This window comes from Mastomys coucha, unplaced genomic scaffold (assembly GCF_008632895.1).
Source record: "Mastomys coucha isolate ucsf_1 unplaced genomic scaffold, UCSF_Mcou_1 pScaffold9, whole genome shotgun sequence".
Classification (NCBI taxonomy): domain Eukaryota; kingdom Metazoa; phylum Chordata; class Mammalia; order Rodentia; family Muridae; genus Mastomys; species Mastomys coucha.
The window spans coordinates 103,551,960-103,568,169 of NW_022196915.1; the positions used below are offsets into that span (position 1 = coordinate 103,551,960).

The 16,210-nt window shown below is 46.2% G+C and overlaps 1 long non-coding RNA gene across 1 annotated transcript; it reads right to left on the bottom strand.

The window, feature by feature from the left end:
• Positions 1–7,226: 7,226 nt before the first annotated feature.
• On the bottom strand, positions 7,227–9,025 carry LOC116085074. Its single transcript, XR_004116405.1, has 3 exons — positions 8,885–9,025; positions 8,072–8,214; positions 7,227–7,772 (listed from the first exon to the last, which is right to left on the bottom strand). It is a non-coding gene; the product is annotated as an uncharacterized LOC116085074 (long non-coding RNA).
• Positions 9,026–16,210: the final 7,185 nt, after the last annotated feature.

The window sequence follows — 16,210 nt, forward strand, 5'->3', positions numbered from 1 at the left end:
AGTGGTTTGATGCTTTGGTGGGATGTTTAGAGATATCAATAATAAATGCCTTTTCCTCCTGCCTAAATACAGAGCCAGTTGGGAGAGAAGCATGGAGGTCAGCTAGCTAATTCACTCCTGAAATACAGAAGCCTGGCTCGGTCCAGAGGACAGGAATCTTAATGATATTTGACCCTAAAATAAACTGTAGCCATCCGGTCAAAGGCCAGCCAGCTTAGGCTTCCCAAGAAAGGGGGGGGGGGGGCAGAGGTAGACTAGGGTAAGCCCCTGCAGACAGACAGACGAGGAATGGAAGAGCCCCAGCTTCTTTACACGCTTCCGGTGGCTGGAATGTGGAAGGGAAGAGGAATAGTCGAGGGTGTTCCCCAGTTAAATGTCCCACTCGGAAACCTGGATGGCAGGGACTAAGCGGTCCGCCAGCTCTCGGGCCTTCCCGTGAGGTCCTCGGAAGGAAAGCTTCCGACCTGCTCCTCCGACTCGCCGCCAAGCAAGCTGAAGGCCCACGACGGAAATGTGTGCCTTGGCAGATTATAAGTTACCATTTAGACTTCTTACTTGGCTTTATTTTTCCATAAATTAGAGTCAATGTTCTTAATCGCTCAACAGAAGAGATTGGTTTCCTAGGCAAGAGACGGACAGACAGAAAGGGAAACAAAGGACAACAGGAGCAAAAATGGACTGGCCAATGTTACTGTTTGTTTGTTTGTTTTCCGAGACAGGGTTTCTCTGTGTAGCCCTGGCTGTCCTGGAACTCACTCTGTAGACCAGGCTGGCCTCGAACTCAGAAATCCGCCTGCCTCTGCCTCCCAAGTGCTGGGATTAAAGGTGTGTGCTACCACTGCCTGGCAAAGAAAGTTGGTTTTTTTTCTTTCTTTCTTTCTTTTTTAGATTCATACTTACAAATACACTGTAGCTGTCTTGAGACACCCCAGAAGAGGGCATCAGGTCTCATTACAGATGATTGTGAGACACCATGTGGTTGCTGGGATTTGAACTCAGGACCTTGGGAAGAGAAGTCAGAACTCTTAACCGCTGAGCCATCTCTCCAGCCCTAACTCTTAAGATGCGGGGAGAGCAAGCAATGGGAATCATGGTCAAGTGGGCGTCTAACGACCTCAGGTTGCCTGCTTGTGTAAGAATCAAGGCGGGAAGATAGGGAAATGCAGAGGCCAAGGTCAATAAAACCCCGGGACAGCTCGTGCTGACGAGGGATCTGGAGCAAGAGGAAAAGTCACCCTTTGCCGGTGGGCGAGCGAGCGAGTGAGCGCCTACAGCCGCTGTGGGAATCCATGTGGACGCTGGCACTAGATCCATCTCAAGTTCGTGGGCAGAGATGCTAGCGTGCCCAAACGATCGCTGCTGCTCTGTCCCTCAGTAGCCAGAAACTGGAAATACTTGCCAGTCGGTCAACAGAGGCGTGGATGACGAAGATGCGCTACATTGACACAAGGGGATAGCTTGCGCATTTAAAACCCGAAATCGCGGTAAGACAGATGAGCGTGTAAGGTGAGCATCAGGTCTCTAGAGGGTTAGAAAGAAATAGGGTGACATCAGGGACCGGAACCCCACTGTCATCTCTAGGGTGCCCACCATCAAGACTCCCCCCCAGTGGTTTACATGCAAAAATAAAAGCTGCAGAAGCCCCCCCCCAAAAAAAAAAGAAAGAAAGAAAGAAAGAAAGGAAGGAAGGAAAGGAAGGAAGGAAAGAAGGAAGAAAGAAAGAAAGAAAGAAAAAGAAAGAAAGGAGAAAAACAAAGTAATAGGGTCTCCTCACAGCCTGCTCACCTGGCTGGAGCAGAAAGGGTCACTTTCAGGCCCCTTTTGTCTCTGTGCCAGCCCAGAGTTGTAAAAGTATGCGGTTCCTTAGCATCTCTTTGCTTAAAAGGTCTCTTTTCTGACCGTGGGGCCACAGGGCAGTCAAAACACCTCAGCCTGTGACCAGTGCTGGACTGGGAAGGGGCACATGAATATCCCAAATCCTCTGCCTCTCCATTGGCAGTCTGTCTGCCAGTGTTGTTGACAGGGTAGGATCCGGATGCCCTGCTGCTCGCCCGCCCGCCCCTTACTTGGTTGTTTCTTTATCTCCCTTAGTCCTCCAAGTTTTTCAGAGGATTAAGGAAATATAAAAAAACAGGGAACAAGGTTAAGGGGACATGGGAAGGAGGCCACAGCCATTCAGAGTATAGTGGAAACCTCCCAAACCTGATTTTTTTTTACACTGACTGTAGATTTAAATGACAATATTTAGACACATTGGGATTTTTTAAATGTCTTAACGAAAATTTAAAATTACGGGTTTGGGTCATTTTATATTTCAATGGACAACATTATCCTCAGCAGTGGATGACCTTTGACACCACTCATTTCACCCTTCAGAAGAGCGTGAAGGTCATGTGACCATGCCTGTTTGATCAGGGGTTATAAGCACTTGCTGCCCTTCCAAGGTCCCAGTGTTGATCCCAGCCCCTGCATCCCTTACACAGTGTGTGTCACTTCAGTTCCTGGGGATCCAGCACCCTCTTCTAACCTCTGCCTGGACCAAGAATTCACATCGTACACATGTATACATGTGGGCAAAACTCACACCCTAAAAATAAAACTAAATCTTGAAGATAAGTAGGCTTTCCAGTGCCACCTGAGTGAGGCCCATTACTTTTATGTTGCCCTAGAGAAGTAGTACCAAGTGCCTCTTCCGAAAACACTTGGGCAGGATTTACTAGAGTCTGTTGATCCAACCATTTCACTTTTGGAATTTTAATGACATCCAGGTGAGAGAGAAGTGATACTGAATCACTAACCTCTGTGTTTGTGAGCACCTGGAGAAGGCTGCTAGGAGGGTGGACTGAAGCCAGATGATGGAGACGAAGCCAGTCTGGAGCACAGAGTTCCCAACACAAAGGTCGTGGCGATCATGAAGCAATGAAGAGTGCAGCAAGACCAAAGCAGGGTTGAAAGACAGCCCCGTAGAGCTCACAGTTCCTCTGACCTGTGTCTCCGGGCTTCCCTCCTAAATCAAGTATACTCTTCAAATTGTCCAGGCCCGCCCTCCGTGCTGAGGACCGAGCTCGGGCCTCTGTACTATAGCCCGCCCTCCGTGCTGAGGACCGAGCTCGGGCCTCTGTACTATAGCCCGCCCTCCGTGCTGAGGACCGAGCTCGGGCCTCACTACTATAGCTGCTCTTCCGGCTTAGGAGATAGCCACATCACTGTACTTCTAAGACAGCCCTAGAATTCCCAACCTCAAGCTGGCCTTATGCCCCAGACTCTTGCACAGCTGGGACTACAGGCATAGCCCACCATGCCCAGCTCAGCACTCAGAAGCTTGTCTCTTCGTTTGCTTTCAAGTCCCACAACAATAAAAGTAGAAAAATATTTGTATGAGGATGCAAAACCACCAGCCCCATTATGTTCCAGAATGCACGAAACTAAACAAAACCGGAAAACAAAATGTTCCAGAACTCTAACAGTGAATATTGTGAGATTATATAGGTGATTAAAGCTCAAAGAAAATATAGATCCTTCCAAGTTTTCTAAATTGGTCTTATAAGAAAGAAAGATTAAGTGTTTTTGTTTTTTAAGGAAGTGGTATAGTTATTCGCCAGGACTGAGCGAGCAGCAGTTGGAGGTTATGGTGTAGCTGGAAGAGTGCGTGTGGGGCAGGCACAAAGGCTGCAGTTTATCCTCGGGGCCCTACGAACCCAGCCTGGTGGAGCACAGTACAATCCCAGCACTCAGGGAGAGCACAAGTTTAAGGTGATCCTGGCTGCATAGAAAGCTCTAGGCTGTTCTGGGCTGCGTGAGACACTGCCTCGAAAACGAAGTAGATGCTTGGTGACTGAGACAATGTCTCGAAAACGAAGTAGATGCTTTGTGAGTTTCAGAGTTTCTACAAAAGGTTGCTTAAACGTTAACCATCGCCAAAGTCAGTTATCTCAGCGCTAACAGGAAGTTAAGTACAGTATTCATGAGAGACTTGTTAAAAACTCCAGTCTTTCCAAAGGAGCACAGTCAGTCAAGATCAAGTTTCAAGCCAGATGTCACGTCATGCACTGCGCACTAATGACTTGCTAGAAGATTATTTTTATTATACTTATTTGCTGTATGTGAGAGAGAGAGAGAGAGCATCCATGTGCATGCTCCGCGGTGCTTGTGGAAGTTAGATAACAGCTTGCAGGACTCGGTCCTTTCCCAGGGCTCCAGCTCAGTTTCAGGTTTGGAGTCATGTGTCTTTACCTCATGAACTAGCCTGTTGACCCCAAAATAATTTTGTTTTCTCCCATAATATTTACCTTCCATTGAGAGGGAACCGCACCTTTTTTTAGCCTCACTAATTCCTCACAGTAGTATTTGGAATCATATAAGCTTAGAGCAAAGTGACATACACTCTCCACTGTGAGGGGTGGGGGGTGACGAACACACAAACACAATTTGGCCAAAGTTCTTGCTCCCTCTGGCATCTCAGTCTTGCAGGAGCCCTCCTCGTTTTCTCCCACATACATTAGTTACCAGGCAGAAGTCAGGGATTACAGTCCTGAAGTGCCTGAGGCCATCTCATGCCACAAGGCTGGGCATGAACAAAGAGACCAAGGACTGGAGCCAAGGGCTGTCTCAGGAGGGTGGCACAGCGTCACCAGAGTCAAGATGGTGGCAAGGTTGGCAGGAAAGCTGTGCCCTGTAAACCCTAAAGTGTAGCTATTGCCACCAGAGAAGTCACCTTGTCCAGCACCCAGAGATGCCATTTCAAAAACAAAACAAAACAGAACAGGTCCTACTATAGAAAGTGCGATTTTAACGCACATTTACAACAGACAGCAAAGCAGGCAAGGGGTAAAGACCTTGCTGTGGTAACATGAGGGCCTACATTCAGGTCCACAAAGGAAGCGGACCTGGGGATAAGCTTCTCTCACCCCAGTGTTGAGTCACAATAGAGACCGGGACTCTAGGCCGGCAGGACCTGGTAAACCTTCTGCCAAAACCAAGAGCGCCAGACTCAGTGAGAAGCTCTGCCTCAGAGAGAGAGAGATTACCAGCATTGACCTCTGGTCTCCATATGCACATGCATGAACAGATGAATGTTCCCACATACATGTGCACAGACATGCAACACACATATACATACACACATGAACAGATGAGTGAATAACCAGAACGTTTTAAAGCCAAGCCACACTGTAACACCAAAATGGCAGCTTACTTAAGTAGGTAGAGTAAATTTTGAATCAGAATTAGATTTTTCTAGTTCGTATGCTTTATATGAGAACAGCAATCCTTATTTTTCCACCCATCTGCCATATATGCTGAGTGAATATTGGAAGCCTTTCTTCACTTCTGCTTACATACGAAATGTTATTATTCAGAATGGACATCCTCTCCTGTTGGTTTGGTCTGCTATCTTACAAAACAAAGCTAATAAAAGGACATTTGTACAGTGTGATGCTTTGAATATGCCATGCCAGGGAGTGGCACTAGCAGGAGGTGTGGCCTTGTTGGAGTAGGTGTGTCACTGTAGTAGTCTTTTGTCTAGGCAGCACACTTGATGGACCGGGGATAGGACCATTTCCAAACTCTCTCTCATTAGATGGAAATGTCCTGAGGACCAGTTAAAATTTAATCTGTGCAGTCTAGGCCCAGAGCCTGCCCAGGACCAGTTTGGCTTCTGATGCTTCTCGAGAGCTTAGCCTGGATTTGGTTCTGAAGAACCATTTATTGTGAATAAACTCTCAGCACCATGTGTGCTGCCTTCTGGCTTGGTCTGGCCTCTGGTTAACAGGGGCTCTGGCTCCTTTCACTTAGCACAATACTTTACAATGAGACCCTTCTCCTAACCATGTGGGAGCCAGTCTTCCCCTAGCAGCCTTCAGATGAAGATGTAGAACTCTCAGTTCCTCCTGCGCCAAGCCTGCCTGGATGCTGCCAAGCTCCCACCTTGATGATAATGGACTGAACCTCTGAATCTGTAAGCCAGCACCAATTAAATGCTGTCCTTTATAAGGCTTGCCTTGGTCATGGTGTCTGTTCACAGCAGTAAAACCCTAACTAAGGCACTCAGGATGAAACTAAGTAATAGTATGTGTTATTTCCAGACATCAACTCCTTGTTCGAGGGAAGGAGGGAGGGAGGGAAGGAGGGAGGAAGGGAGGGAGGGAGGGAAGGGAAGAGAAAGAGAGGCAGGGAGAGAGGGAAAGGGGAGGGAGAGGGAGAAGGAGAGGGAGAGGGGGAGAGAGAGAGGGAGAGAGAGAGAGAAAGAGAATAGATTGATCTGAAGAAATAAATGCAAGAGTGTAACTTGAGTAAATACACAAAATGCAACATATAACTACCACAGTGGAACATTATTCAGTCTTTAAAAAGAAATGGCTGCATGGTTAAGCAGGCTTGCAGCTCTAGCAGAGGGCTTGAGTTTAGTTCCTAGCACCCATATCAGCTGGCTCACAACTGCCTGTGACTCAGCTCCACAGGATCTGGGGCAATTGCTGCTTCCAAAGGACCCAGGTTCGATTCCCAGCTCCAAAGGCTTCAACATACTCTTCTGACCTCCACAGGCACCAGGAATATTCATAATACAAAAACATGCACGCAGGCAAAACATCCATACATATAAATTTTTTTAAATTTTAAATAATCCTTACTAGTATATCAGTAATGCTGGAATAAAACTTGAGAGAAATACTAATCCTCATTCGACCAAATATGCTTTATGTGGAACAAAAGTTGCAAGAATTTCAAAGACATAAAGATTAGGCACTGGGAAAATTAAAAATTAAAAAAAAAAGATTAGGCAGAACAGAGACTATGGCAATGAAATGATATAAGGTGCCAGTGCAGGCTTAGCTGAGCGGTGCTCAGTGTAGGAGTCCCCATAGCTGAGCGGTGCTCAGTGTAGGAGTCCCCATAGCTTAGCTGTGGTGTAGGAGTCCCCATAGCTGAGCGGTGTTCAGTGCAGGAGTCCCCATAGCTGAGCGGTGCTCAGTGCAGGAGTCCCCATAGCTGAGCGGTGCTCAGTGCAGGAGTCCCCATAGCTGAGCGGTGCTCAGTGCAGGAGTCCCCAGACACTATCCCAAGCACCCTCACTGTAGAAAATCAAGTCGACAGTTCAGAGAAGAAATACAACAAGCTGTACTTTTTAAAAATATTATATTATGCCGGGTGGTGGTGGCGCACGCCTTTGATCCCAGCACTTGGGAGGCAGAGGCAGGCGGATTTCTGAGTTCGAGGCCAGCATGGTCTACAGAGTGAGTTCCAGGACAGCCAGGGCTACACAGAAAAACCCTGTCTTGAAAACAAAACAAAACAAAAAAATATACATATATATTACTCAGGCACCCAAAGAGCGATGAAACTCAATGTACTCCAATTTTAGACAACAATATAAGGAACCTCATGGCAGAAGTTCAAATTAATAAAGAATGGATCTGTTACTCCATAAATGGTACTGAGACATCTTGTTAGTCATTTGGAAAAGATCACTAACATATTTGGAAAGAATATGCCAAATCCTATTTATACTAAAAATTGTGGATCCAGTATCTGAGTAGTTGTAAAACGCTGGCAGACTCCTCTCCCGTCTCACAATCCAAAGGGAAGCAGCCCTCATCTTGCGCCTCCAAAACTTCTCTCTTTGCGGGAGCTGGGGAGTGAATCTTCCCTGCCACAGTGGAAGCCCACGGGCGCAGCACCATGGTCTCCTGAAGAAATGCTACAAGCTGATAGGAGCAGCTCCTTTCAACCTTCCTCAGTCTGGCTGGGCCATTCCAGGCCAAGTGGACACCATCCTATGTGAAAGAGATCAGATGCAAAGATGTCCAATTGTTTGATTGTTCAATATTTCTCTAACAACTAGAATTACAGGTGAGTTCTTCTTGCCATTTTTTCTGTTTTCTGAATTTCCTAGGATGAGCATACATATATTTTTAAGTGTGCCATCAAGTTAAGATAAATTTAGTAATGACACTGATGGTGGCCAGCAGATCCCAGCTGTCACACTGTTCTGTGAGCCCTGGGAACTTCTTTTGGGGAAGCGAATGCGCCTGCTCACCAATCCACAGCTTAGGCTTCTCTTTCAAGTCCTTACCTGACCCTGGTGACTCGGGGCATGGAGGAAGGGGAGGCTGAGCCGCTGGCTGCCCGCTGCCCTGTGCACTCAGCCTTATCCTGCCTTTGAGCCTCCTAGAATATCAACAGGATACGGCCTGGATATTTTCCTCCCCTGGCTTCCTAAAACACAAAATGCAGTCTTTTGTCTAGGCAGCACACTTGATGGACTGGGGATAGGACCATTTCCAAACTCTCTCTCATGAGATGGAAATGTCCCGAGGACCAGTTAGAATTTAATCTGTGCAGTCTAGGCCCAGAGCCTGCCCAGGACCAGTTTGGCTTCTGATGCTTCTTGAGAGCTTAGCCTGGATTTGGTTCTGAAGAACCAGTTTATTGTGAATAAACTCTCAGCACCATGCGTGCTGCCTTCTGGCTTGGTCTGGCCTCTGGTTAACAGGGGCTCTGGCTCTTTTCACTTAGCACAATACTTTACCAACCTTCAAGATCTAGCTTCTGCCTCACTCCGTTTTCATGTCTTACCCGAGACTAGAGGGTTATAAAGGAATGACAGCACACACAAGGAATGCCTTGTGATCCTGGAAGTGGGACGTCTAAGATCAAGGGGCCACGTCCAGTGATGGGGACTCTGCAGCGACCTGAGGTTACACAAGGCATGGAACGTTAAAGGAGCTCACCAACAGCTGAACAGGATTTAGACTACATTCAATCCTCTGTTAACTTCATTCTTCCATAACTAATTAATCCACTGATCTGAGTAGGGATCAATCCATTCATGAAAGCAGAGTCTCCCCTGACCCATTCATCTCCTAAAGATCCCATCTCTAAGTACCTTAAATATGACCTTGGGGGATTAAGTTTCAACTCGGAAATTCTGGGGATAAACAATCCAGCCATAGCAGCTCCCTTGTCAGGGGCACAAAATAAATCTCACAGGTTTTCAAATGAATTAAGCCGACACTGTGAAAGCTAGCCCACGTAACCGGAAGCAGCTCGCCCACGTAACCGGAAGCAGCACACCTTACTGTTTTAGAATGGCATCTAGCTCTCACCAGGGCTTTATCCGCGAAAGGTCTGGGCAGTATCAGCTACTTAATTTGTAGGGCTCAAGGAAAAACGGAAAGCTGGGGCTCATTGTTTAAAATTTATGAAGGCCTCTCAGGTGATGGCAGCTGCTCATTAAGCAAGTCTCAAGGCCACTCTAACAATGGGGTCCTGGACTGCACTGGTCACCTGTCGGCAAGGCTGTCGAAATGGCGTCTGTGAGTAAATTATACCATAGTTAAAGAGCATTTACAGACTACACAACTATATTTTTTATGAGAATCGTCTTTGAGATACTTTGCTTTTAAACTCAGCTGGCTACATGTAATTGGCTCATTTTGCCAGAGGCTCTGATAGTGCTATAAATAGTGAACTGTGTGTTTGGGAATTCTTGGACAGTGAGAAAATCAGTACTTTCAAGTCACCTTCAAAGGCAGCAAGCTTTATGAGTACAAAAATTGGCCATGAATGAAGTTGTCATCAGTTATTTTGTTAAACAGCTGTAATACGCGATTATGACTTTCTTTTGATATTTTGAAACTGATTTCTTTCTTTATCCAAGTATTTTCATGGACATTTGAAGCATTCATGGGGCCCATGTACTATGATGGGAGCACTTACTGGGGGAAAGTGCAGCATTAAGCCCTGTCTCCCACTCTGACATGTGCTCTCCCAAGAGGCCACTCACCTGTCACTGACAAAACATACATCCTGCCACCAAACTCAGTAAAGAGATCATTTAAGGTCTTGTTTCTTCTTCTTCTTCTTCTTCTTCTTCTTCTTCTTCTTCTTCTTCTTCTTCTTCTTCTTCTTCTTCTTCTTCTTCTTCTTCTTCTTCTTCTTCTCCTTCTCCTTCTCCTTCTCCTTCTCCTTCTCCTTCTCCTTCTCCTTCTCCTTCTCCTTCTCCTTCTCCTCCTCCTCCTCCTCTTTCTCCTCCTCCTTCTGATCCTCCTCCTTCTTTTTCTTCTCCTCCTCCTCCTGCCATGCACACTCATCTACTCCAGTCACATCCAAAATATCGGGGATAAAATCCTGATTAAGGATAAGAGGCAATAAGGATCCAAAAGGAGTTCTGTGCCTCCTGGATATTCAGACAGTCGCTGGTATCTCCTAACTCAGACGTGTTCCAGATCAGTCTTTCCAATCGTCAACACGCCCTCATAATTAGGCATAAAGGTACCCCAAGAGATGATTCGTAAATGGCTAAGATTGGGCATTGTTTCCTGGCCAGCACAATATTTCCAACCTATCCTAGGTTAATACCAAATGAAAATAATGAGTATTCTTATATATAAGATTGGTGGTTTTGGCTACAGTGTACTCTATCTCAATTAATTGACTCTAACACAATAAAGTATATTCTCTCTAAAGGCCTAATTATTACAAGGATAGATCAATAATATTAGAGGTCTGGTCCTTTCTATATATCTGCTTTGCCATCTTTGGAATGTAAGTAATTTTGTCTCCCAATAATGATGTGGCTACAAAAGCTACAAACACCATCTCCTCCCACAGACTATAAAACAGTTGAAAATAGTCAAATAAAAGGAAGAAGCAACTCATCCCTGACTTGTGTCTTATTCTAACATAAGTAAATAAATAAACTTTACTCATAAGCTTCCCCATAACAGACTTATCATCGTATCTCATTAGTTAAAGTCAGACCACATGCTCCATCCCAAGCCACTCACAGCCTCCTCATCATTTGAGGAGGCTGGTGCCACTTCTCCAGAAACACAGGGCTGCATAGAGTATAGACACTAGAAGGAAGTTGGAGATGGGACCAGTGGGTAGAAGGTGGCACCCAGCAATGTCTCCTCAGAACCCTAGGCTTCTGGGGAAGATGAGTGAAACTCTTCACTAGAAAGGCTTTAATCCCCCAACAATGAGCAGTGTTCTGGACAGCTGCCTTCCAGACATGTCACTGCAGGGGTATGATTACCCTCTGGAGACTGTCAACAAGACTGGGCTTGCTGGTGTCATCTGTAGAAGGACAGTTGAGTGGATCCATCAGACCGTCTGTGAGAATGCAGTCACTCCCTCTTGTGCCTGCCTCCACTACCTCGCTGGAGAGCTGGGTCAGGTGTTTCCAGATTCTTGTCCTCTTATCCAAAGAATTGAAAATAGGGCCTCACACAGATTTGCAGAAGCTGGGTCTGTTTATTTGGGACAAAGCAGCAGTACAGATTAAAGATGCCGAGGTTGCCAGCAGACCAGATGAATAACAGTACTCAAGGCCTTCAGCCTCCAGCTCGGGGCCTCTTTTTGTGGAAGGAGTTGGTTACTATGAGGGTGCCATTTCAGTGGTTCCCTGCTTTGATTGGCTAATGAGGTCATGCACTCTTTTTTCCTATTGTCCATGTCCCTTCCCATAATGCATCTGATTTAATAATATGTATGTCCAGTTATACATAGATATAAGATGGTGTGATGCTCTCAATTAGCAATGTCCTCCACAGGTGCTGTTTGGGAGGTTGTGGAACCTTTAGAGGATGGAACCTTGGTAAAGGAAATGTCTCCCTGGAGGTGGGCTCTGAGATTTGATCCCTGGCCCCGCTTCCTGTTCAGACATTCTGCTCCCTGTGTGCAGTGAAAAGGGATGTGTATCTCTGCTTCCTGCCTACAAGGCCATCCTCCTGCTCCTCCATGCCTTCTCTACCTCGATGGACGAGGTCTCCACTGGAATTGTGAGCCGAGAGCCTTTTCTCCTACGAGTTGCTTTTGGTCAATGTACATGATCACAGTAACAGGGAAGTAAGTAATGCGGGTGGTAAACAGGAAATTCTCCTAAAAATTTACTACACATGGTTTTGCCTCATTGCATAGGCACCCAAAACTAGTCAGGCCAGCTCAGCCCTTCTGTTCTTCAAACCCTGATACACTGGGAATACACAGGAGAGAGACTGTCTAAGTGTGACTTGTTGGTAGGTGTGGGAAACCTATGCCATTGCTCAGAGACAGGAGTAGCGCAGTGTGGGTGGGTGTTGAGGTTTCTAGGTGTGTTGTTTTGAGAGATGTGTGTGTGTGTGTGTGTGTGTGTGCAGGTAAAGTAACTAGGTTGCCAAAACCATTAATAAGAGGAGATTGTGCATAACCCCAAATGAAGTAGGGTCACGTGACCTCTCAGGCTTCCCTCAGCAGGCCTGTCCCCCCCACTCCCATCTGTACGTAATTCTGCTCCCAACATACCTGATCTTCCGTGGCTGCTAGAATACATAGGAGGTGGAATGTTAACTGAGGGGAGGGCTCTATGGCGAAGTGTTCATGCATGTAAGTGTGGAAATTTCCCACAATGCAGAAACAGTCTTGGGGACACCCACATTCTTGTGTGACCGACCACCACATCCCTGTAAATATGTACAACATACCCATTTGTTCATCAAGCTGAGTGGAGCAGGATCCTTCCTCTAGACTTAGTCATTAGTCTTTGTCAAACTGAGTAAGTGAAGTTCTGGAATACAACCTCCAAGGTTAGGCAAGACAAGAGTGTGATGTCTGTCTAGTTTATTACTTTCTTATCTTCTTATTTATTACACACGGATGAAGGAAGATGCCACGTGGGGAGAGGCGCCTGTGGCAAGGAGCTGAGGGCAGCCTTCCACCAAGGTTGTGTGAAGAACAACTTGAACAACTACACATGAGTCTGGAAGGGCTTCATTCTCCCCGCTGAGCTTTGGAGTGATACTGCTGTGCCAGCTGGTGCCCCGACAGGACCGAAAGGAGACTATCTGGCGGGGCCCACTGGTTCCTGACTGTGAGCAGTATGAGATAAGAAAGGGTATTTCAAGCCACTGTAGTTTGAAGTAATTGTGCTGGTTAACTCTGTGTGCTAACTTGAGCAGGTTAAACGATGCTTAGGTAACCAGTAAATATTTTCCAGTATTTCTAAATGTGTTCCCTGAAGAGATTTAATATGTGAATATAGAGCTGTCTTCACCTCTGTGGGAAGGTGTTATGCAATCTGCTGCGGTCTCCCACAGAGCGAAAAGGCAGGCTGGGGGTGTGTTCTCACTTTTCTGTTCCCACACATTGGCTCTCCTCAGTCTCAGACCCTCAGATGCAGGCTGGAATGACACCACCAGTTTCCCAACTCTCCAGCTTGTGAGACTGCAAGTGGGATCTCCCCATTCAGCAGCCATATACGTGATCTGTGAGATTCGATTTCCCTGATAAATCTCCATATATGTGCATATCACATGGCACGCACATCTATAAATCTCACACATTTATGTATAAGTAGCAAATATACCTATCTAGGGGAACAGAGGTGTTAGGTTATTTTAATCACCTATCTACTTATGATTTTTTTTTTATCGGGGGGATTGTGTGTGTGCCACAGTGCCTCTGTGGAAGTCACCTGCAGGGGTCAGGTAGGTCCAGCATGCCACCTGTGGGCTCCTGAACTGGAACTCATGCTCTCAGACTTAAGGACAAGCATGTTTACTTGTTGAGCCATCTGATACCTACCACCCCCTTGTTCCAAAGGACAAGATCTAAGTAGCCTAGGTTGGTCCCTAACTTGTTAAGGATGGCACTGAACTTCTGGACCTCCTGTCTCAGCCTCCCGAGTGCTAGAATTATAGGCATGTGGGCAATATTATTCAGGGTTAAACATGGAACCCATCTTAGTTAGGGTTTTACTGCTGTGAACAGACACCATGACCAAGGCAACTCTTATAAGGACAACCTTTCATTAGGGCTGGCTTACAGGTTCAGAGGTTCAGTCCATTATCATCAAGGTGGGAACATGGCAGCATCCAGGTAGCATGGTACAGGAGGAGCTGAGAGTTCTACATCTTCATCTGAAGGCTGCTAGCAGAAGACTGGCTTCCAGGTAGCTAGGATGAGGGTCTTAAAGCCCACACCCACAATGATACACCTACTCCAACAGGGCCACACCTTCTAATAGTACCACTCCCTGGGCCGAGCATATACAAACCATCACACCAGGGCTTTGTGCAGGCAGGCACTCTACCAATTGAGGTGCATCTCCAACCCTCAAATTTAAATCCTTTAAGAGAAAAAAATCTAGCCGTTGCATGTGATGGCAGACACCATGATCCCAGCTGTGGTGAGAGGACTGAGAGTTACAGATCAGCCTGGGCTACACAAAGAGATTCTGTCATGAAATTTCAGGAAAGGACAGAGAGTAGGACTGGAACTGGATGTGGCTTTACTTAAGAAAAGCTAACACTGGTTGGTGTTGCTGATTATGTGCTGGGCCCTATTTAAAGTGCCTTACATACACTAGGTTGCTACAACAACCCCAAGCGATGGGTGGTGGTACTCTCTCTCCACATTATAGATGAGACAGCAGCAGCACCAGCAGAGTAAGTGCCATGTTTAAGATTACATACCGACTAGCAGGGTTTGAACCCTGTCCCGCTCCCTAGTTATGGCTAGATTTGTTTCTTTGCTTTTGTTGCTGGTTTGTTGTTATTGTTATTGTTGTTTTGTTTTTTGCTTTTGTTTTGATATGTGACTGTGCTGTGCTGGCCACAGACTCTTGGATCCAAGTCATCCTTCCACTGTAGCCTCAAGAGTAGTTGGGTCCCCGACTAATACAGAAGTAGAGGCTCACAGCCAACCAATGGACTGAGTACAGGGTCCCCAATGAAGGAGTTAGAGAAAGGACCCAAGGAGCTGAAGGGTTTCAGCCCCTCAGGACAAACAACAATATGAACTAACCAGTACCCTCAGAGCTCCCAGGGACTAAAACTCCGACCAAAGAGTACACATGGTGGGACTCATGGCTCCAGCAGCATGTGTATAGCAGAGGCTGTCCAAGTTGTTCATCAATGGGAGGAGAGGTCCTTGGTCCTGTGAAGGTTCTATGCCCCAGTGTAGGGGAATGCCAAGGCCAGTAAGCAGGAGGGGGTAGGATGCTAAGCAGGGGGAGGGGGGAGGGAACAGGGGATTGTTTTAGTTTTTATTATTTTTATTTTATTTATTTATTTTTTGGAGGGGAACCTGGGAAAGGAGATATTGTAAATAAAGAAAACATCTTTTAAAAAAAAGAGTAGTTGGGTCTCTAGGTCTACACCAGTGCTCTAGGGTTCTCAGTGCTCCTTGTGGATACTTGTCAACTGTGAGCAAAGAGGCAGGAAACCTCGGCGAGGCAGGCAAGCGCGGCACAGAGTGCGGGCTGGGACCTTATTTGGATTTGCTTATATACACCACCACCCCCCTTTGTAACAGTGGGCTTGACATACAGTCCCTTCACCTGCGTGCACTATGCTCGCACACCACTCTCCAGGCGTTCCACCCAGCAACCTCAGACCCTCTGGTCCCCACCACCCTGCACCTGCACTCCTGTGTCTGGGCGATAGTGTAAACTCCCCCATCCCTAGTAACAAACAAATTTAGACAGATTCTACTCAAGTCTATTCCCAATGTATTAAGATAAAAATAATAATAAGGGCAGATCTATGGTAACTTTTTTTTGCTTTTGCTTTTGTTAGTAAGTTTGTTTTCTTACAATTGTGGACTGTGGTTTCTGGGTACTCTCCCTCTATCCTCTCCTAGCTCCTCCCAACATGACAAGAACTTACTCTTTACAAATCTCTTTCCCATAATATTTGACCAGGGCTGTCTGTTTGAGTCTGAGTTTGGAACCATGACAGCCTGGTGGCTCACCTGCGGATATATAATGGAATACTATGCCTCCCTATTCCCAGAATCTGCGTTGCCATTAACTCAGAAGTAAATGACAGGTCCTATAGGTCCCACCTCTCTAATAGTTACTGTTAGGAGGTCCCAACTTCTATGAACCCAGTTCTAAGAGTCACGGCTGCTGTAAATTCATAATTGGCACAGCCTCGTCACACCCAGAAGACGGTATTTTACAACCTCCATCCCCTGCGGCTCTTACATTCTTTCCATAACTTCTTCCTCAGTGTTTCTTGAGCCTTAACATGATGTATAAATATTTTGTCTAAGGCTAAGCCTTGTCTAGGCTCAACTGTCCTTTATTCCCGGCATCTTGTATCATAATGGGGCTTTGAATTTACCTCTTCATTGCAAGGAAAAATATCTCTGTGGAAGAATGAGAGAAACCTTTATCTGTAGGCATACACAGGTAGTCGAGGTGTGGTTTAATACTATCTTGATTCTG